The 5,616-nt window shown below is 40.7% G+C and overlaps 1 long non-coding RNA gene across 1 annotated transcript; it reads right to left on the bottom strand.

The window, feature by feature from the left end:
• Positions 1 to 715: 715 nt before the first annotated feature.
• Positions 716 to 4,283, bottom strand: LOC114032482. The gene is made up of 3 exons (XR_003567838.1): positions 4,107 to 4,283; positions 3,356 to 3,436; positions 716 to 810 (listed from the first exon to the last, which is right to left on the bottom strand). It is a non-coding gene; the product is annotated as an uncharacterized LOC114032482 (long non-coding RNA).
• Between the last annotated feature and the right edge of the window lie 1,333 nt (positions 4,284 to 5,616).

The raw sequence follows: 5,616 nt of genomic DNA, 5'->3' as shown, positions 1-5,616 counted from the left end.
GATATGTGTATGTATGTATGTATGTATGTATGTATGTATGTATGTATAAGTGTGTATTACACACACATATGAATACAATGCATACATTTTCATAGGTTTCCTGGATGGGAGGTCTGAGGCCAAAAAAAAAAAAAAAAAAAAGAGAAAAATCCACTGAAGTGTACCCAGGCCATTTATGTTGTGAGAATCTCTTACCCAGGGGTGAAAGAGGGGCTTTAAAAATATATGAATGGGGGCTAAAAGAGGGAACAGACTGTCACATGTGAAGAAAGGGGAGAAATAAAAAGAAGTATTGGTGGGCAAGTCTATCTGTAAAGTACAGTTCCAGTAAACATAAGCTCTGAAGGGCAGGAACTGCTTCTCACTTATACTTTCTACTTCTAGTACCTTGCATAGCTTTACCAATTCTTGTTGGAATGGATTGGATATGAAGAGGAGGGGGAAAAGGGATATTATTGAATTTTAAAAATATGAAACTGCTGGAGAAAGGCCAAGGTGTAGTTTCTCCAGACTGGGAACAAGCTGTTGGTATTGTACTTTGTGTGGGTGGTGGTGGTAGGTGGCGTCGGGCGGGGGGTGAGTGGGGGGGGGGGGTTGTACTTTCTGGCTCTTCCAGTCTTTTTCTGACAGGTCATAATCCTCTTGGATCATGTGACTTGGGCACAAGCAGACACCCTGGCCAACTACAATTTTTGTGAGAATCATTAGTACCTTTGAATCCACGCATTCCCATGGGTCCTGGGGCTCCCAATGCCCCATCATCTCCTTTCAGGCCAGGCAGCCCAGGAGAACCTCTCTCACCCATAAGACCTAGAGGAAGGAGAAGAGACATTTAAGTGGTGGTGGCAGTATTGCCACCACTTCCTCATTGTTCTAGATCAGTTCCTTTGAAGACTTGGCAAAATAAGGAACGTGAGGATATCAACTCACTGTGCTCGTCCTCATGAACATTGGGGAATAGCCCATTTCTCCTCCAAACCACTTTTGTCCATCCCTTTGACAGGGCCCTCACAGACCCCAGAGGTGAAAGAGAGCTCAGAGCCCATCTAGTCCCACACTACCTGAACAAGAATACTTTCTATGTCACACCTGATCAGCACTTACCCTGTTTTTTCCTAAGGGTGTCCCATGAGGAAGCAGCCCTTTTCATTTTTGGGCAGCACTAATTGTTAGGAGTTTTTTTTACCTTACATCAAACCTAAATTTGCTTCTCTACAACTTTTGGCTGACACTCCTGGTTCTTTTCTCTTGGCTAAAGCAGAGCTGGTCTCTTCTCTGCTCCACATGCCCTTCCTTCAGACACCCTTTCTCGTCTCTTCATTCCCCTCCCAACCCCCACCCTCTTTTGGCATTCTCGGTCATCCCCCAAGCCTCTTCCTAGGTCCCTTCTAATATTGGCCCCCTTCAGCTGCCTCTTGTGGGCTGTCTTCCCCTACTAAATTGTAAGCTCCTTGACGGCAGGAACTGTTTCTTTTTTATATTTATATCCCCAGTGCTTAGCACAGTGCCTGGCATACAGTAGGCACTTAGTAAATGTTTGTTGAATGATTGACTAAAATGGGAGATAATAATAATATCTCATAAGGTTATAATGAGGATTAAATGAAATAACATGTGAAGCATTTTGCAAACCTTAAAGGGCTATATAAATGATAGTTGTTACTGTTATTCACTCCTCAAAAAAACTGAACCTTTGATTAAGGCATGCTGCTATCTGGTGAAGGTAGCTGCCGAAGCAGAAGCCTTCTGTGATAGGCTGGCATGGTAACAGTCATTAAAAATATATGTACTTCTCTATTTTAAAAAGTGAGCTTTATCATAGCCATTCATCAGTTTTAATAAGGTTCCATTTTAAGCCAGACTTTAAAGAAAAAGTCTAAGATACAGTTGTGACCTTTCTCACCGATCCTTAACATAAACCACTAGTTAGCACAGAGGATAAGAGGGTTGGCCTTGGAACGTTCAGTCATTTTTCAGTTGCGTCTGACTCTTTGTGACCCCACTCAGGGTTTTCTTTGCAAAGATACAGGAGTGGGTTGCCATTTCCTTCTCCAGTTCATTTTACAGATGAGGAAACTGAGGCAAGCAGAAGTTTAGTGACTTGCCCAGGGTCACACAGCTAGTAAGCGTCTAAGGTTGGATTTGAACTCAGGGAGATGAGTCTTCCTGATTCCAGGCCTGACACTCTATCCACTGTACCACCTAGCTGTCCCCAGAGTCAAAAAGGCCTGAGTTCAAATCCTGCCTCAGACATTTAACTAGCAATGTGATCCTGGGCAAATCACAACTGCTCTAAGCCTTAGTGTTCTTCTCTGTAAAATGGGAATAGTAACAGCACCTACTTCACAGGGTTGTGGTGAAGATCAAACGAGATAATACATGTAAAATGCTTCACAAACCTTAAAGTCCTATAAAAAGGCTAGTTTTAATTAATAACTCATCAATTCCAATCTGGTTTCAGATCTCTTCTTGACTTTGAATTTTTATATTTCAGTCCTGCCCTTCCCAGGGTTGGTAAGTTATCATCTTTTTAAGTGATGTCTTTTGTTTTTACATCCCATTTCTTTCTGAATGGCAGCTAGGTGGTGAAATGGACAGAGCGCCAGACCTGGACTCAGGAAGACCCGAGTTCAAACCCATCTTCAGACACTTATTAGCTGTGTGACCCTGGCAAGTCACGACCTTTGTCTGCCTCAACTTCCTTATCCTTAAAATGGAAATAATAACAGCACCTCTCTCCCAGGGTCGTGATGGGAAAAAAAGGGATAATATTTGTAAAGCACTTTGCAAATCTTAAAGCTGCATATAAATGCTAGCTGTTATTATATCTATTCTATAGGAAAAAGCATTTATTAAGTACTTAGTATGGGCCATAAACTGTCATAAGCACTGGGAACACAAATACCTGTATATGTACATGTTGTCTTTCCCATTAGAATGTAAACTCCTTGAAGGCAGGTGTTGTTTTCCTTTTGTCTTTATATCTCCAGTGCCTGGTTCATAACAGATACTGAAGAGATGTTAGTTGGTTCATTGAAGGGGATCCCTTAAGCTGTAAAACGCCTGGTGTCATCTTCCACCAGATTCTAAATATTTTCCAAGAAAAAGCATTCAATTAAATCTACTTTTGGAAGATATCTTATTGTCCTCTTAGGGGGCAGGCAATTCCTGGTTATCCTGGCAGAACATGGTGTCTTGGGAAGCCCCATTAGTCATGCCATTTAAGATAAAACTAGACAAATTCAAAACTGAGTAATTACAGGGCCTTCCTAGGGAGCCACATAACCTCAGGGGACTCAGTAAGCCTGTGACTCTCCTACAGCAGCAGCAGCAGCAGCAGCATCTGCTTACTTACCTCTTGGTCCAGGCAAACCAGGAGCACCAGGTGATCCTCCTCTTCCTTCATTCCCTGGATCACCTTTGGGTCCTGGAGGCCCTAAAATGGAAAAATGGTACCAGGGTTAGAAATTGCTTTCTAGAATCCAGTCTCCAATGGACAAATGAGAATTTTTTCCCCAAATGGATCTTAAAAAGAAAAAGCTCAAGGATATCAAGAGAATCAATGGAAAAAAAATGTGAAAGATGGTGGTCTAGCCCAGCAATTCTTAAACTGTGGGTCGTGACTCTATATGGAGTCACATAACTGAATGTGGGGATCGAAAAAAAATTTGGCAAGAGTAAAAGGTTTCTGAATGCACAAAGACCAAAAATTAATTCAAGATCTAATGTGTAACAAATCCGATGTGTTTCTGGCAGCACTCGCTCGTGTTGTATCACATGACTTCACAGAAGCCTCGGTTCTGAACACAGGATTGACAATTATAAAACCAAAATACCAATCAACTCTGAAAAATGTTGAAGATGCTCTATGTCCTGCAGTACCAAATATTCCACCAAGATTTAGTTCTTTGTGTAAAAATAACGGTTTTTCATAATTGCACATGTATAACCTATATCTGATTGCTTACCATCTCAGGGAGGGAAGGAGATAATAGAATTTGGAATTCAAAACTTTAAATAAAAATGTTTTTTAAAAAATTGGGGAAAAAAATAAAGGCAACTCTACAGGCAAAAAGAAAGAAAGGAAGAAAGAAAAGAAGGGGCACCTCTGTACTCTGGCCTGCTTTCAGTTCCTTCTGGACAGCATCACCTGAAACAAGCAGGAAGTGAAGGCATTGACAGGGAAAGAACACTTCTTTCTGACCAAAAGGAATTCAAAGGGAAGGTCTGAGGCCTTTTTAAACAGAAACAGATTGAATTACATTAATCCTGGGAAGGGTGTGAGCTACATAGCAAACTGTGAGAGAGAAAGGACAGCTCTGCTCACACTATATTTATCTGAGTGGGAGTGTTGGCCATTCCCAGAAAAGAGGGAGTGAGCATAGCAGAAGTGATGTGAGAGCTGGACAGCTTCCCAGCTCTTCCTAGGTTGGGTCATCACAATATACCTTCATTAACTTGTTTAAAATATTGTAAATTCCAAGTGTGTTAGACATATCCCTGTTCCAAGCTAATTACCAAAGCTGTGTTTCATCCTGTTTTTGTTTTTAACCTATAACTTTGGGTTCACCATACCTCCCCTTCCTTTTATTGGGTAGGTTGATTTGGTGAGTTGCAGAGAGGGGCCTGACATCACGAAGATACGGGTTTAAATCCTGCATCAGATACTTCTTAGCTATGTGATCCTAGGCAGGTTATTCAACCTCTGTGGGCCTCTCTTTCATCCAATGGAAAATGGTGTTAATAATAGCACCTCCTTCACAGGGTTGTTCTAACGATCAAATGAGCTAAAGTATTTCTCAAACCTTAAAACCTTATATGTGTCAACTCTGAACAGAGAGGCAAGATGGGAGACGTGGATTCAAATCTCTCCTTAGATACTTACTAATCATGTAACATGGTCAAGTCACTTAACCTCTGTCTGTCTCAGTTTCCTTAATTGTAAAATTCGGATAATAATAGCACCTCCCTCCTGAGGTTGTTGAGGACCCAATGAGATAACATTTGTAAAATGCTTAGCACAGTGCCAGGCACAGAGAAGGTACTAATTCAATGCTTGTTTCTTTTCTTAGTTGCTTTGTGTTTTGTATATACCTAGATATATGCGTGTTGTCTTTTCTGTTAAAATGTGAGTTCCCTGAGGGTAGGATCTATTTCATTGCTGTCATTGTATCCCCAACTTAGCACATGTTCAGTCATTTTTCAGTTGTGTTGTACTCTTTTCCAGCTCATTTTACAGATGAGGAAATTGAGGCAAATAGTTAAGTGACTTGCCCAGGGTCCTATAGCTAGTAAGTATCTGAGGCTAGATTTGAACTTATGAAGATGAGTCTTCCTGAGTCCAAGCCCCGTGCTCCATTCACTGCACCACCTAGTTGCCCCATGTCTAGCACGTAGTAGATGCTTCATAAATGATTGACTGATTGAAAAATTTAAAGATTTTAAAAAATTATTTGTGACAAGGAAGGGACATAGTCAAAATAAAGGTGATATAAAAAGTAAAAGACAGCAATAAAGAAGAAAGAAACAGTTAAGAAAAGAAAGAAAAAAAGACTAAGAAATTCAGAGTAATTGAGTATCAGATATAAAAAACAAATCACTGGCATAAAAAAAAAA

This window comes from Vombatus ursinus, unplaced genomic scaffold, assembly GCF_900497805.2.
Source record: "Vombatus ursinus unplaced genomic scaffold, bare-nosed wombat genome assembly UNPS02005408.1, whole genome shotgun sequence".
Taxonomy (NCBI): domain Eukaryota; kingdom Metazoa; phylum Chordata; class Mammalia; order Diprotodontia; family Vombatidae; genus Vombatus; species Vombatus ursinus.
This window is presented reverse-complemented; position numbering and strand designations above follow the sequence as displayed.